Genomic DNA, 17,045 nt, shown 5'->3' with positions numbered 1-17,045 from the left:
CCAGAGAATTGTTGAAAAAATGCTGTACATATATGAAAGAGTATAGAATAGCGGACTTCAAAAATGCCATTTCAACAGCGAAAGAATGAGCTAGAGAGCTTGAAATTGAATCTCTTTTTAAAACCAATAGACTTAGACATATTAAATGTCAATCTGGTGAAACTACCTGTGACGAGCCTATAATTTCTCCAGAAAAGAAATTTGAGGATGAATTTTTTAATTCTCTTTTGGACACAACATTAAGCTTAGTCAAAGAAGGATTTTATCAGTTGAATAAATACTCCGAATCTTGGTCATTTTTGTACAACATTAAAAAGATCCCAGAAAGGTTGGAACTTTTGACACTCTGTGATAATCTTCAATTAAATTGACTCTACGTTCGCAATCTGATAAAGATGGAGGTATGCTGTGTGATGAACTCATAAGTCTGAAATCATTTTTGCCTGATGACAATGATGCTATCTTGCCTCTCTCTATCTTAAATTTCATAAACCATCACAACAGATGAAGAAATATACCCAAACGCATGAATAGCACTGCGAATATTACTGACTATACCAGCAACAGTTGCTAGTGGAGAATGACGCTTTTCAAAACTTAAGGTGATAAAAACCTATCTACGATCGACAATGTCTCAACTACATCGAAAATGCAATTTCACAAAATATACATTTTAATACAGTAGTAAGAGAGTTTGCCGATAGAAAGGCCAGAAAAGTAAAGGTTTATTAGTGTTATCAAGAATAAATGTTTGAAATTATTAAGATTAATAAGTGAATTAATAAATGAATATTTCTTTTGGTTATATATAAAAATACATAAGGTTCATTATGCCATGTTGTTTTCAAATTTATACTATTAGTTTTACGTAAAATAAAAAGTATTTTTATGACAAAGTATTATTTTATAATTTCATTATTGTTAGAATTAGAACCAGAGAGCAGCAAATGTGGAAAAAACAAAATTTATCCAATATATGAGCTTCGCTATTTATTGCATAGAAAAATAACCATTGAAGAACCACCTAAACGTACAAATATAGCTCAATGTAATAACTGCCTCGAATACGGACACACCAAAAGCAATTGTTCCCTACGTTCGGTCTGTTTGATTTGTAGAGAGCTGCATGCCTCGTCCAATTGCCCAGCTAGAAATGGAAATAATGTTGTTATGTTATTAAATGCAATAACTGTCAAGGTTCTCACACAGCAAACTATAGAGGATGCTCCGTCTACAAAGAATTGAAAAATAAAATTACTATTAGACCTAAGACCTCACCACGTAATTTTATATATACCAACGAACAATTTCTCCAGATAAGTCAAGCCGCTCATATTGTAACAATTAACACTAATGAATTAACTTAAGCAAACGTTATGAAAAGCTCTTCTAACATACAAAGCAATATTACTCAATGGGAAACCTCTACCCTACAGATGGTGATTGTTCAGTTAGCATACTCTGTTTCACAAATGAATCAACTTATGATTTCAATGCAAGTGATGATCCATGAACTCCTTAAAACTCAGCAACAACTACTAAACTCTATCGTTTCAAAATGAATTCCATAAAAATATGTCAAAAAATCGTCTAAATCATTACGCAATTGAAGAATTCGCTAAGGATTATTTGCAAGCCACGTCCATAAGTCTTAAATGCTGGAACGAAGATATAGTGATATCGTCAGTTTACTGTCCATCCAGATTTAATGTAAATCATACGCAATTTATCGAATTTTTTAAAACACTTGGCAAAAAGTTTATAGCTGCAGGCGATTATAATGCTAAACGCACTCACTGGGGCTCATGGTTTATTAATCTTAAAGGCAAAAACATCTACTTAGCGCTATCAAATCGCCAATTGAACCTTGATTTTACCTCTTCAGGTCAACCCACTTATTTGCCCCCAGACTGACGTAAAATTTCCGATCTAATTGATTTTGGTGTTGTCAAAGGCATAGACCGAAACCTTATAAATTCTCAAACTTGTTCTGAATTGTCTTCTGATCACTCGCCTGTCCTGATAACAAACAAACTAACTGGATTAAATTCCGAAAATACATTAGCAGTCACATAAACTTTAAACCCAAGCGCAGAAGTGAAACAGATATAGACTTAGCCGTGTATGTTCTTACGACTGTTATAACCGCAGCTGCAGTGCACGCAACACCTATCAAGCATCATCCCGACACAAAGCCTCCAAAAAGGATATCTGCGCAATGCCGTCTACCAAGAGAATGGCAACGAATTAGATCTCCATCCGCAAAACAAAAGTTCAATCAACCAGCTAAGCTATTAAAAGAAACTTTAGATAAAAAACTGCATGAAATTCGGAAAGTGCTCCGAATTCAATAAAAGTCAGTCCTAATGATGTCAAGAAAATTATTGTCCAGCTTCAAATAAAAAAAGCTCCTGGTCATGACCTAATAAGCAATGAAATGATATCTCAGCTTCCGGATATTGCTGTAAGAATGTTTTCTCAGCGTTCATAAAAATTCTTTCACCGCTTCCTACAGGCTCATCTCAAGGACGTCCAAAACTGGCTAAGCGACTGGCGCATTCGCGTAAATAAACAAAAAAGTACACACATAACCTTTACTCTTAGAAAAGATACTTGTCCACCCGTAACTCCCAATAACGTCATTATACATCCATTAGGCATCCTAAAGCGTTACATATCTTGTTATTCATTTAGACCGACGATTGACATGGAGACAACACATAGCCGCAAAACAAACACAAATAGAACTAAGGTTTCTTAAGTTGTATTGGTTACTCAATAAAAATTCAAGATTACGGTTTGCTCATAAACACCTGTTATATAAAACTATGATTAAGCCCATATGGACTTACGGGACCCAGCTTTGGGGTAAAGCCAGCGTATCAAACATAGATATTATTCAGCGCATTCAGTCAAAAATACTTCGGAGATATTATACAGCGCATTCAGTCAAAAATACTTCGGAGCCCTGTGGTTCCTCAGAAATTCCTTCATACATATGGACCTTCATGTACCTCTAGTCAAAGACGAGCTAGCCCTCCTATAGCAAAAATATGATGCTAAAATAATGGTACATCCAAACCCACTCGCTTAATATCTTACCAGAACAAGAAATATATCCCGTCTCAAAAGATCAGGTTTACCAGCATAGCTTTAATGCATCCTAAATGTATTACCACATCAAGTTGAATAATTATTAAAAATCAAAAGTTAAGAATCTTTACGTTTTAAAGAAGGAAAGTTTAGGTAGTGACATAAACTTTGAATGAATAATTTTAGTATGTAAGATTTAAATAATTCCATAAATAAAAGAAAAGAAAAAAAAAATTATTATTATCATTCTATACAATTTTTTTTTCGCTTTTTTACATGGTTTCCAATAGAAGGTAGGGGACGCCTTAAAAATTTTGCCCAGGGGCACCGATAGTGCTAAAACCGGCACTGGCAGTACATATTTAATATTAGCATCCTGCAGAAATTATTCCCAGCTTCTTCCATATCTTATTGGAATCATTCTATCTTTGATTCATCTGCAATTAATATAGAGCAACCTTGTTTTTTTGAAATTTTCATTTCAATTGTCAGAGTTTTAAATATTGCTAGGCGTACTATTTCATCTGTTATTGAACCCAAAATATATATAATTCATTTAATTAGAAACAAATGAGCTTTGTGAATTTGTTTCATAAAAAAAGTACCATAACTAGTTTCCACTAGCTACCAAAAGGTAGGTATCTGTTCGATTTATGTACTAACTTCATATTAAGTGATGTCATAATTTGATTTTTTACAATCGAATCATATTTTTTGATGATTATACAATATTTATATGTTATATTTAGAAGACTGTATGTGATGATTATACAATATACAAATTGCAAGGTGAACAACCTAGGGAGAGTTGTTAAATTGTGCTCTTCAATTTCTTTGAACATCGGAAAGTCTAAATCAACTGTTAGCCAATATGTTACATGCTTAGAATAGTATAGCGAAGGATGACTCATTTCCGTTGCAGCAAATAAATGTTAGACGATAGAAGTAATAAGGCGTAAGGTGCAATGCTTGCAATGACTCCGCTTCTGGTGGTGATTCAAATAATTTTTAATCAAACTGCTGTAACTGTTAAAAAATCCAATTTAATCCTGTTGCTTGATCCTCTTCGCAGATATATGTATATATTCAACAGCAAAATTTTTAATTTCAGATTAAAAAATTTTTGTCTGTAAGAGTAGAGTAATATAAACATACTTGCTATTACAATACATCTCACTTGGTATATGTACGGCAAACTGTGTATAGTAAATGTTAGATATAGTATCTAATAATGAGATTGTCATCACGATCATTTTTAGCTGATACAATTCAGTATGGATGGGAATTTCATTCAAAGTGTTTCACAATACATTTGGTAAATTAAGTTTAAAAATTAGTTCTAATTTATTATAATTCGGATGTACATGATTATTATGTCTGGTTTTTCACTAAAGTAAATATGTATTCCTTCAAGAAGATTTCTAAAAGTACCACCATTCAGTTTTTGAACAATGCTGTCTTTTTATATGTTGATATTCTCTGGAGTGAATAAAAAAAGAAAAAATAAAAAATAAAAAATTTCTTAACAGATATTTTGTATTTAATGAAGACAAGAATTGTCATTTTTCGATATCAAAACTGAATAATCTCCAAGCACTGCAAAACATCATTTAGTAAAAGTAGAACGACATTTTGTATTATTAAAATTAAAGAAGTTTAGTTTTTCTTACAATTTTTTATAATCTATACCTACATACATATGTACATATGAATACAAAACATGAATAATTATGTGACAAACAAGAGTAGTGAAGATACCATTGATTTTACGAATAAGCGTATACTTAAAACAAACTATGTCGTTCACAGACTCGGACCACACATAAGCTCTACAGCGGTTTGTGTCACAAGGGTTCGTTTCACATAAATAAACTTTAAGTCTCTGATTAGGCGCCTACTACAGATGAACTCCCATGATTCATGATTCATACTTCCTACTTTACCACTCTATAAGTATTTTGTATTGAGTAATTTACTTCCATAATTCCTTTCCTATATAAAAAATATAAAAAATATTTAAACACTACTAAAAATTTCAATTCAACAATTAAATAAAGTAACTGTCAAAATTAATTAAGCCGCTGTTTTTAAAAATCTCACGCACAAAACCGCAAAAAAACAAAGCATGAAGTTACCAAAAATGACCCAAATAACATTTAAAGAAGACATCGCAGACAAATTGAAGCGCAGGCCTCAGAGACGATATAAAATGGTTGGGAAAAAAGAAGCAGTCTTCTTTCGAATGACCAACATTCTGCGATTGTGAGTTTGATTATCGCGATTAATCTGCGTTTAAACTGCGCAACACTTCCATAGATAAAAAGAGCAGCAATACATGACAATGACTCACTTTTACAAAATTTCTGTATTAAATATTTTTATTTAAAGTTAACAGAATATTTATGGTGGGTCAGCAATTGACTATAAATATTTATATAACATAAAATAAGCCTGAAATGACTTAGTAATCTGTTGATTACGAAATACCTTAAAGTATGTAGCGCCGGATTAATTTTGGAAGACAACACTGCTTGGATGAATTATGATTTCCGTAATTCACTTCAGCTTGATCTCAATTCCATTGTATGATTAATCAATTGAAACAATTGAATTTTTTTGATATACTCGTAAAAAATATGAATAACAGTAATCATAGAAAGCTGTAATTATTAAGTGATCAATATTTTTCTTTAAAGACTGAATAGATATGAACAGTTTTCCTGAAAAAAATTACAGAAAAAGCAATTCAGATAAAATTTTGTTTGTCGTATTCTTGTCAGTCGTCTTCAGTGATTTATATCCAAAAAAATATTAAATTTTCAATCAAATGAATTTTTGGGCTCACTGTACAGCTTATGACCGATAAATAAACCTTCAGTTTTAGAAAACAACTATTCTGTTGGAAGTTATAAAGCTGTCGCATCTATATCAATATATCCCCTCGAAAGCACTTAGTCATATTTTTCGTGTAAAATTTATACATCAACGTCTGTGCTTGGATTCTCCTGTTGAATAAAAGACTGGTTCTTAAGGATGAAATTTGATTTTGGTAATATACACTTTAAGGAATATTGTTGTTATCCAGGTATCTGAGTCATCTATCCTCCGACACTACAGCAATTATTAAATGGTGAAATTAATCATCCATCAGTAATATCTCAACTAGATTAACTTCCCTATTAGGGAAGGAAAGTACAATAGTGTTTCTATATCTAGGCATTCAAAGAGATAAATGTTGAGTTCTCTAGCATACATAAGCGTCACAATATTGTTTAGTAAATGGATTTAGTCCGAGATGAATTTTATACTTTTTTCATTCCAACAAGTTTTAGCTTCTTAATCTCTAATGTGGAAAACCTTGCAGTGCTTTGGCAGTCTGAAATAGGTATAGGAAAGTCTTTTAGTTTCTTGAGTATAATGGAATTTTTATTATATCACTGACTTAGGAATTATTTTCTTTTGTGTTGTGTGATAGTTTTCAGAAGCTTAAAGTTTTGTCATTTCCTCGTTTTCTAATATTCTAAGATATTTGATACATAATTTCAGATCAATGTTTAATAATTCCCATATTCAATTTCTTTAGCTGTCAATACATCGTAAACTACCCTATTATATAATTAATTATAGTACTGATCGCAATTATCAACTAGTTTTCTGATAAACGGTTAGCTGCTTAACTTTTGTCATTCAACTCTAAGATCGCTTTCATCCTTCAATTTTATTTGCTCGAAGTTTCTGCCAACCGCTAACAACTTGGAATCGAATTTGATTGATTTTCACAGCGACTCGTTGACAATGCTGTGACGGGAAATCGTTCAACCTGTTGCGTTTTGTGGAAGATTTTTTCTTTCATTTTATTTGAAATGTCTTAAGAAAAAATTTTGATATGCTCTGACATTTTAATGTAGAAATTTAGTTCATTCGCAAAGCATGGGTAAAAACTGAAACTCCTTTGTTGTGGTGATTTTGAATTTTACTCGAAGAAGGAAATAAATTTTTATAGGTAAAATTTATGAAAAAAAATTACTGAAGAGCAGAAAGCTCATATGAGTTTGATTTAATTGTTTTTTAAAATTAAAAAATTATATGAATTGGTATTATTGTGTATCTATTTGTTATTATAGCTTTAATCGTTTCCCCCACAATTGAACTTTAAAAAATTACTTTGATTTTCTCAGGAATTAAAATCTCACAACAACAATTATCAACTTCCGTTTACAACATTATTTTGCTGTCAAAGTAAAAAATATTACACAAAACAATTTTACTTTTAAATCAAAAAACTTCTTGACAATGAAGTGCATCAACATATCAGTGGAGCACTGAGTAGAAATTGAACCGAAATGCTATTAAGCACTTGCTGAGATGTCCCCAACTGTAGCGAAATTGAACCACTACAACGTAGTGGTTTTATGAGAGTACAATAAAACTAAAATAGAGATAAAAGACAATAGCAAGCTTGTATGACAGTCGAGAAAATGCTACAAATACGTTTGAAAATTAAAAATATTTATTCCTTTATTCAAACCAAAGGTTTAATAGAAATAAAAACATGATTTACTCTATTTTTACTTGGAGCGGTCTCGTACTTTCTGTACAAACTGCCTTTTTCAGAGAGAAAGCATGTTTTTATTATTCTTCATAATTTCACTTAGAAAGTATGCAAACACACCTTATACAAGATTTATATTGAAAAAGCTGAGTTTGCGTATTTCTCTTTTTAAGAATATTGCTTGGGACAAAGATTCATTTTATAACATTCATGTTTTCTTTAAGGAAAAGCAAATCTTCTCCTATGCCTCTATCCGATAAGAGTATGAAATCACCCATTCTCTTCAGAAATTTTCCCTTATCCTTTGTTGAAGAGAATCTCAGATCCGCCAAAGCATCTGACCTTCCGCAGTTTTCGTTTACAAAGATTCCCCACTTCTCATCACCTTCTCGCGTTTACAATCGCAATCTCACTCTAATGTGGAAATCTCACTCCAAGGTTTTCCAATGCACTAGTTGTCAGCGGTATTACCATACTATTGAATTCTGTAATTTCCCACGCCGTTGCGTTCGCCATGGAGAAACTCACGCCAAAGGTGAATGTAAAAATCCTGCCCCTGCTTTCGAGCCTACCACATAGCTTCAGCTGCTTATCACACTTTCAAAGTACTGAAATTATGGCCAAACTGACCACTCAGCAAACTTCGGACGTTGCAATCTCAAAGAACTCTGCTCGCCGCAAGCCAAACGGGTTGCCACCACCACTGATAGGCCCGTAACTTTATTTGTGCAGCCCAACATCTCGAATGCCGCCATGATCAAGTCCTCGTCACAGACTCTTAATCACAGCCGCAACACCGAGTATCAAAATCAGCGACCGTCAACTCACGAACAGGACCCCAACAAATCGCAATGTGCTGTCTAATTCGGACGCATTTCAGTCAGATACTATGTCGGCCTTCGGTTTTGCTTCTGGCCTCAGGCCTTAGGGTCTTTTTCTAAGACCTTCAATCATACACACATAATTTTTAATAAGTAAACCCATGCTTTCTGGCTTCAATAAATTTAACTTGCTGAATACTAAGCCATCTGCTCTTTCTCTTCCCTTTATTACTGGAATGCGAAACGCGGTTGTAATCCCCCATAACTAATTTTGAAAGGTGGTTTTAGTGGGTTTAAGTTTCACAATGCGACTTTTAATGCCAACCGTAAAAAAAATAAAATAAAAAAAAATAAACATAAAATCGATTAAGTCAATAAAAAATTTCAATTTCAATAATTATGTTCTCAAATCAATTGCTCTATTTTACACATAACTTTCCGGTGAAGCCTAGATTGCCAAGTGTAGCTCATCAAAGTTTGAAAAAAATACATTTTACATTACACGATCGATCGCACAGCGATCAGTCACAAGTCGTCGGTAACAATTATTTTTGCTGTTGCTGCAATGTCGTGGAATTCGTAGTGCAATGAAAGAGTTGCAGGCAAGCAGTGCACACATTCGTCATAATGCTGATCGCATATACGTATAACATAACGTTACTGTTGCTGTTGCAACTTCCCCTTCAGCGCTTGTTATCGCTTTCTTTGCATCACGACATCATTTAAAATATTCCTTAATGCAATTCACATGCGACAATTGTTGCTGCCGTTAAAAGCGCAACAACTTATGGGGATCGACATGCGATTTTTTATCCGATCTCGTTTTCTGCTCACTGATGATTTACTAGCAAGTCGTTGTTGCTGCTGATCACTTTTAATATTCAATAAAATTAAATATGTAAGCCAGCGATAAAAAGCCATTGCAAATATAATAAAATTTGCTTGCAACTACCTATTATGTTGTTGATAAAAACATTTGATGGCATTTACTAATACGTAGTTATCAGCATTAAGCATTAAGCAATGCAGTTAGTGTTTCGAATTATCGTTTAATATTTATTGATCTATTATTAATTCTGTAATAGATTTTTTATAATAGATTTCATGGAGAAAATTACTATAACGTGGTGGTCTACCAACTAAATATGTCCAAACGTGTCATCAGAAAATATTTTAATAAATAATTTTGAGAATTCATAGCTTTTCCTTCTATAGTCTGTCTAATTATATCGCCTCCATCACCGCTAGTGGAATAGATTTAATTTTGTATATTTAGAAGTTCCTAATACTGATAGGAGCTTTAATACTTTGGAATGGAAACATTTTCAGTTTTAAGGGAATTGTTAATATATCATTCTCGGAATTTCGTTAACCTGGTAGATTAGCTGCTAAATTAGAAATAGATAGATGAACTCAGAATTGGGTGAATATACTATACTATAGCAATAAAGAAATCGGTTTACCAGAATTACCAGTTGAGTCTTTGCAGAGTAATTATATTGTAATATACATATGTACTTTATACGAGTAATGTGATAATGTTCTGCTTTTTAAATACTAAGTTTTGCGAAAATACTGCTTATACCTATTCATACGTATATATGAATTTTGTAAGGAGAATGTAGTAACACATTTCTTTGTTCCAGTTTATCGTAATTTATCTTTACCATTAGATACAGGTTTTTTTCTCAATTCCTTGTTATATAATTGAAACTGTCAGTTTTCTCAACGTACGTCGATATTTCCTATTTAACCAAGAACAAGAATTAACTCGCATTAATACCTTAACCTTTTCTAGTTGCAAAGTTTTTCCCTTGTGTATATAAAATGTATAAATTTTTGATTCGAATTTACGAAATAACCTATAGCGGACTAAAGAAAAGTGCGACTCGGAGTCCACACTATTTTTTGGTTCTTAGTTAATGATGTGTATAACTAAAGTTTCTTAGCAGCAGATTCGTTTTCTTATTATCTACTTCTACTTCTAATGAAATCTACTTCTAATCTACTTCTAATGAAAGTAACATAATTTGTAAATAAACCGGCATGTGTTAAAGTTGGTAACCAGTTTCATTTGATTACATTACGTTTAAGGACACTGTTTTAGCCTGCATCACATTAAATTCCTAATTTTTTTGAAATTATTATAAGCCATCTCTATCCATTGGTATTATAATGCTGGTATAGTATTTGACGTTATCATAGACCTGATTTTGAATTTAAGTGGAGTTTTTTAGAGGCAAGTCTTGGTTTTGTGTGTTTGGTTATGAAGGTGTACCTTTCTTTTTTTCTCAGTTTATCAGTCCTTTATTGTCGTGAATTGTTTCAACCTGGCAGATATAGCAAGAGATATATTTTCTTTTTACAACCCAATATAACTCTTTTAATAAAGTAAAACGAATTAGTTGAGTTTTATTATTTTTATTATCGCACACAATATTAATTCAATTTTAGTACCAAATCAATGTAAATAAAAGTCCAAATGTTTTATTTTTATCTTTTTTCTGCAAATGTACCGCTGCAAATAAAATATCTCCTAAAAACCTGAAGTATTTATTAATTAATATTCCTTGCATTCGCGACATCGCAGATATTTCAACCGTATTAGTGTTTTTTAGGGAACGAACATATGTAAAAATTTGCATAAAATTTCACCAATGCAATGCATAAAAAATTAAATACATAATAAATTAACAAAAATTGGTCAGGTTAATTGCAGTTTATGTTGACAATAGCCTATATAAAAAAGTGGAAGGTACAAGTCCCTTAAGAATGCAACTAAAGGTTCTCAAAATGATGTCGCAGATGCTGTGCATGATTGCGCAATGTAACAAGATTTACACCCGAGATCATTGCTGCAACTTTTATTCCAGAACAACATAAACGACAAAGATTCGAAACAGATTGCAGTTGTGGAAAAAAATGCGTTGGGATTGCTAAAAGAATCGTTGACATTAGTTAAAGTAGCAGCACCACACAAGTAAAATTGTCATCAGCATCATCAGCATCAACCGCAGTAACAACATTAACACCAGCAGCATAACGACGTCGGTGATTAGCATTAGCAACAGTCCTTGCAATATTATGGCAAATATGGCTGTAGACATAGCAGTAGCTGTGGTACTACCAGAAAAAAGTTGCTAGCCTCTGTCTCGTGTCAATGGGACGCGAATGGCGTCGACAACAGGTTTTTGGTTTGCTAGGAAATGTAGAAGACAATCTGCGTCAGTGGATTTAGCTGGCACAACAAAGGTTGTAGAAACAGAAGCGTGTCGCCAATTCTTCGTGAGTTTTACCTAGAAAAATGTCGCGACAATTGCACTTCTAACAACAACCGAGCAACCAACAATTGCAGCAAAAATCATAAGCCAAATAACGCACAACAATAAAATAGTGAAGAATGTAATTGAAATTGAAGAATTACTAAAAAGAATGACAACAACGCAAGAGTACATTATTTCATTCTTTGTCCATGTAGGTATATCTGGAAGTGTACTTTCATATAGGAGTATAGCTGCAAGAAGGATAGTATGAATAATAAGCGATTGTTTATATATTTCTTTATACACAGAGTTCTCGTACAATTTAAAAAACTTGATTGACTTAGATTCAGACTTGTATGTATACAAGTCAAATCAACTGAACAAATGTCACACCCTCTTTTCATTATAGCGACGACACATTTATTTCCTTCAGAGTATATATATATACATATATTATACTGCAGGAAATAAGTGTGTCGTCGATATATGATATATGTTCTAATCAGTTGTCATGTATTTTAATATTAACCACATATAATGGTTTTTATTACGAATATTTGGTAGACTGCAATCGATATAAACATATGAACATATCAGCAACTCAGGGAATCGACCTGACGCTGTACTCTATTCCTCTCTAGGCTATTTTGCTGTGTTTGCGCTTTTTCCAGTCTCGTTCATCAACAACAATGTCAACAATTAAATCCATTGAAAAGGATCATCAGTAAATTAATTTAAATATTACATTTATTCCCGTGAAGTCATATATTGTAAAAATCATGTAAAACGATTTATTATTTATCATATCTTTTATGAGAGATAAAATTTTTATTTTTTGCTATTGTAATGTGTATTTTTCAATATTTATTTATGAAAAACAATATCTGATAAATGCATACTACTGTCGTACTCTGGTAAAACAAAATTCGATTCCAAAAGATTTCTATAATTTTCTCTAAAAGTGTATGAGAAAGAAATTCTTTACCTCCAAGACCTTTGAACGAAAAACTATATCAAGCAGACATTTGGAAACGTTCATATTTAAATATGAACTTGTTTTCAAGTTAAAACTTTTAATTTTAATTGTTTATGATATACAAACTAAGACTCAAATTTGCTCATTTTATTGTTGCATTTCAACGTTTTATAAAATACGAATTAAGTCATAAATGTCTGGTGAGGTTTTTAATAGAATATGCAGATCTGTGAACTTCTGTCTTTGCACAAAAAAAGGATTATTTAGTTATAAAATATTGATGTCATAGTCACATCAATTGTGAAATTGTTGTTCTTAACGTAAATTAGAGAATTGAGCATGGGAGAAAAAATCAAAGAAAGAGAAATTTCAATTACACTTTGATTACTGCGACGGGGCTTTATGTAAGTCGTCAAGTTGATGCAAATAGTATTACTCAGTAATAAAAGCATAAACTTGAGTCTTTTGGGAGTAAATATACTTATTTTTGTGTGAATATGATCACATATCAATTATAACATCAAAAGTGTTTAACACTGTCGTGATAAGTCTTCATATGACTGTTTGTATAATATGGCGTTTGGAGATGATAATGTAATAACAATGGTTCTTTTGTAGTAATATATACTTTATACAAGGACGCAACTACTAGAATTTAAAATGCAGTACTTTAAGTTGTTTTCCGATTTTATTTAACTTTAAAGCTAAGTTGCTGCCAATAAGTTCTCCACCTGTAATGTCTCTAAAAAGTGAAAGGAGTTGCATGTCATAAATATTTATATGGATATATATGTATTCCATATATGTATTCAAAGTGCTAGTAAATGGCTCATATACATTTTTAAAAAGTAATGAGGATGTTTCGTCATTCCAAGAAAAGAAATATCTATCCTTGCAGGCGTTATCACAAAAAACTGTGTTTTAGATAAATATGCTGTCACTATGCACTAAACATATATGTTCTTTGTTTCAAGAGAAAAATAAAAGAGAATGACTCCGTTAATAATTAGCTAATACCTATTACCCGGCAGGATTATAGCTATGTTATTTAAAACTAACAAAATTATTCTACGAAGACTAAGGTGTTTGAGATAACGCAGAAAGCACATGGTTAACGATTTGGCATATGTATCTATCTATCTATATATCGGTATTCTGAATAAAATATATAAGATTTACAACCAAAAAATTTTTGGATTTCATTCATAGGTCGAGTTTTAATGTATGTACTTAATAAACTATATGCCTATATACTTGTAAATATAAAATTTGAGAAGATATTCCGCCCCTTCTAACTTAATCTAAATAATATTTTAAATTTGTTTATTAGAACTATTGTTATTGTTGTCAGTGTTGTTGTTGTTCTGTAGTGGCCTTTGCTATTTAAAATTGAATTGTACCGCTATTAAGAAGGCAAGGTGAGTGTGTACATGATAATTTCATAGTCTCCACGTATAGTTCTGTTGCATGATATCTTTTCGTACTGACTTTGTAATCATAAAAATAAATGTTTATTTACAAGAACATAAAACAGCTAATGAATTAGAAGATATGAAATTAAATGAAACCTGCTCCGCACCAATCATGAATCACTTATAACTCACTCACTACCGTCAGCTCACAGAATCCATTCGAGTTAACGAAGCTGAGTGTAGCCAAGTTGGTTGCGTGCCACCACTGCCTCAAGAAATCCAGAAACTATTAATTTTTTATGTATTTTTAAAAGTGCAAATGCAAATGGTAAACATCAGCTTAAATAGACACTAATTACACAAATTGAGGTTACTTAATAGAAAAAGTCAACAACTTAAATGCGATCCAAGTTGGGTTTGCGTTCATGCTAAATGGGATTTGCTTGTACCGCATTACCTTCTCAACATCGATGATGTATTCGAAGGTATTCTGTTGTGGAAAACGAAAATACAAACTCAAAAGTTTTTCCATTTGATCTTTTGTTTTATAGGAAATGATAAGCACATAAAACAGATTCTTATTGATTATCATATGAACACCAGATCATTGGTTGATTATATATATTAGAACGATAAATTCGATTTGAATAAAGTATATATCTATACAATTGATAAAATTGGATTGTCATTGATTTTTTATTTTTTATAATTATTTAAACAAATTTAGTTTTTTTAGTATTTCATTAATTTCATATTATGAGGATATTTATATTCCAAAGATACTTTTTTATATAACTCTTATAAAATTATAATCTTTCCATCCTTTCTCTCTGACCTGATCACTTAACACCTCAACATTATCTTCTTTGCATTTCCATAACTTCAATCCAAACAATTACGGAATTCAAATTTCCAAGTAAAACACTTGATTTGAACAAAAACAATAAAAATCAATTACACATCAAAGAAGATAATATGCATTTTGTATTTGTATTTGTTTTTGTTTTTGTTGGTTCAACAATAAAAAAATGCCACAAAAAATAAAAACAAAACACAATAAAGCAATGAAAGCAACGAAAGCAATAAAAACAATAAAACAGCAAGTGCTACAACAACCACACTAACAATTTCTTACACCTGAGCATTTTTGTTTTTGCCACCAAAGTGTGGAATTTAGATGAAACTGACCTCCAGAAAATCGTCAAAAACAACAATAACAATGACAACAACAATAACAATAACAGCAAAAGCAGCATATCGACCAGAGAAACAACAAAAAGTACAATTGTGCTTTTTACCTTACGTTGTGCGACGGGTGAAGCACAAACACAGCATCACACAATGGAAATAAGCATTCAATTGGTCATTCTACGTTGAACAATAACTGAAACATTACAATTGGACACACACCAACAACAACTTAACAACACAACAAAACACAATAAAAGACGTTTGTGTTACACGTCAATATTGCTGGTTTCCAATTTAAAGTTAGTTTTTTTTCTAATTCATCATGTGTTGACAATATACATGGTTGTTGTTGTTACATTTTTATTTATGATTTTTGATGAATTCTTAGCTTTGTATTTGTCATTGTTGTTTGTTATTTCTCTTCCTTATTTGAATTTCTTTTATAATACTCTTTATACGAATACGAGAAGTATATATAAAGTTTGTTACATTGTATGTTACGTGTCTGATCCCCACAAAATATACATATATATATACTCCTAATCAACTGGAAAGAAATCGCTGTAGTTAGGTCCTTTTTCTCTCTGTTCTCTGAATTTTTGACCATGCAGATTTTTCGAGTATTGCTACAAACCTATCATCAATGGGCTTGGAATTATTTCTTTTATTTAATTAGTACCAACTGCTGAGGGTTGAACCGCGGCCTGCCAAAAAAAGATTTGAAGCTCAGAGTAGTGTTCATTAACCAACTGACTCAAAGCTATATTTGACTTAAATGTTCGAATTTGTAGTTTTGTTAATTTGCTGTGAAAGTTCATTAACAAATTTACTTGCTGTGGTTTATTAGAACGAAATCATAAACCAGCTGTAAAATAATTAAAGTAATTAATTATATTTTTATTCTTTTGTAGAGACATTATTTATTGCATTTATTTATTTACTGATGATGGATATTACTGATATTGTTGTAATTTAATACTTTTCGAAATATATTAATAATTTAGAGTCTTTCGTCAAAACTGACGTTAAAATTCAATTTCATTTCAATCAAATATAAAAATATTTACAAGAATGTACAAGTTAATATATTTACAAGTAAATATGGAAATATTTTCAATGTCAGCCTTAATAATTTTAGTTAATAATATAAACGGTTTATTTTATCATCATAATATTTTTTTACTCAAAATGCTAAATTTTGGGTTAAATCTTCTAGGGCGATTGAATTTTTGTTGTTGTAAAGACTGATTAAATATCTCTTCTAAGTAAAGTAGGATTTCTACCAACGAAGCACCAATAAATGTTAACAGTTTTTTAACTTTTCGTGGAATATTCTCCAAATAACTGAAATTAAAAATTATATATTTCGTTTCTGTGATTGGGGCGGGCACTAGTTGCGTTTTGACTATATCTCTGTTGCTTATTTCTGATGACATACAACTTTTAGGTTGTAGCAGTCAGTTGCGTAATGACGAACTCTAAAGATTAGTTGGAAAGTACTTTGGTTATATGCAAGAATTTGATAACGCTATAATTATTATTTTGTCCGCAAATCTTATGATTTTTGTTTCAGTATGTATACATATGTCTGCGATTGCCGTCTTACATAAAAGTCTCCTAGTATGGATCTATATGATATATATTCAAAAATATTAATTTTGTGATTGTACCCAACTTCATAGGGTCTTTTACTAAATAAATGTTTTTATATAATTGTTTTGTAAATGCGAAATTCTA

This window comes from Teleopsis dalmanni, chromosome 2 (genome assembly GCF_002237135.1).
Source record: "Teleopsis dalmanni isolate 2A chromosome 2, ASM223713v2, whole genome shotgun sequence".
NCBI lineage: Eukaryota > Metazoa > Arthropoda > Insecta > Diptera > Diopsidae > Teleopsis > Teleopsis dalmanni.
The sequence above is the reverse complement of the archived record's forward strand: the minus strand, read 5'-3'. Positions refer to the sequence as shown.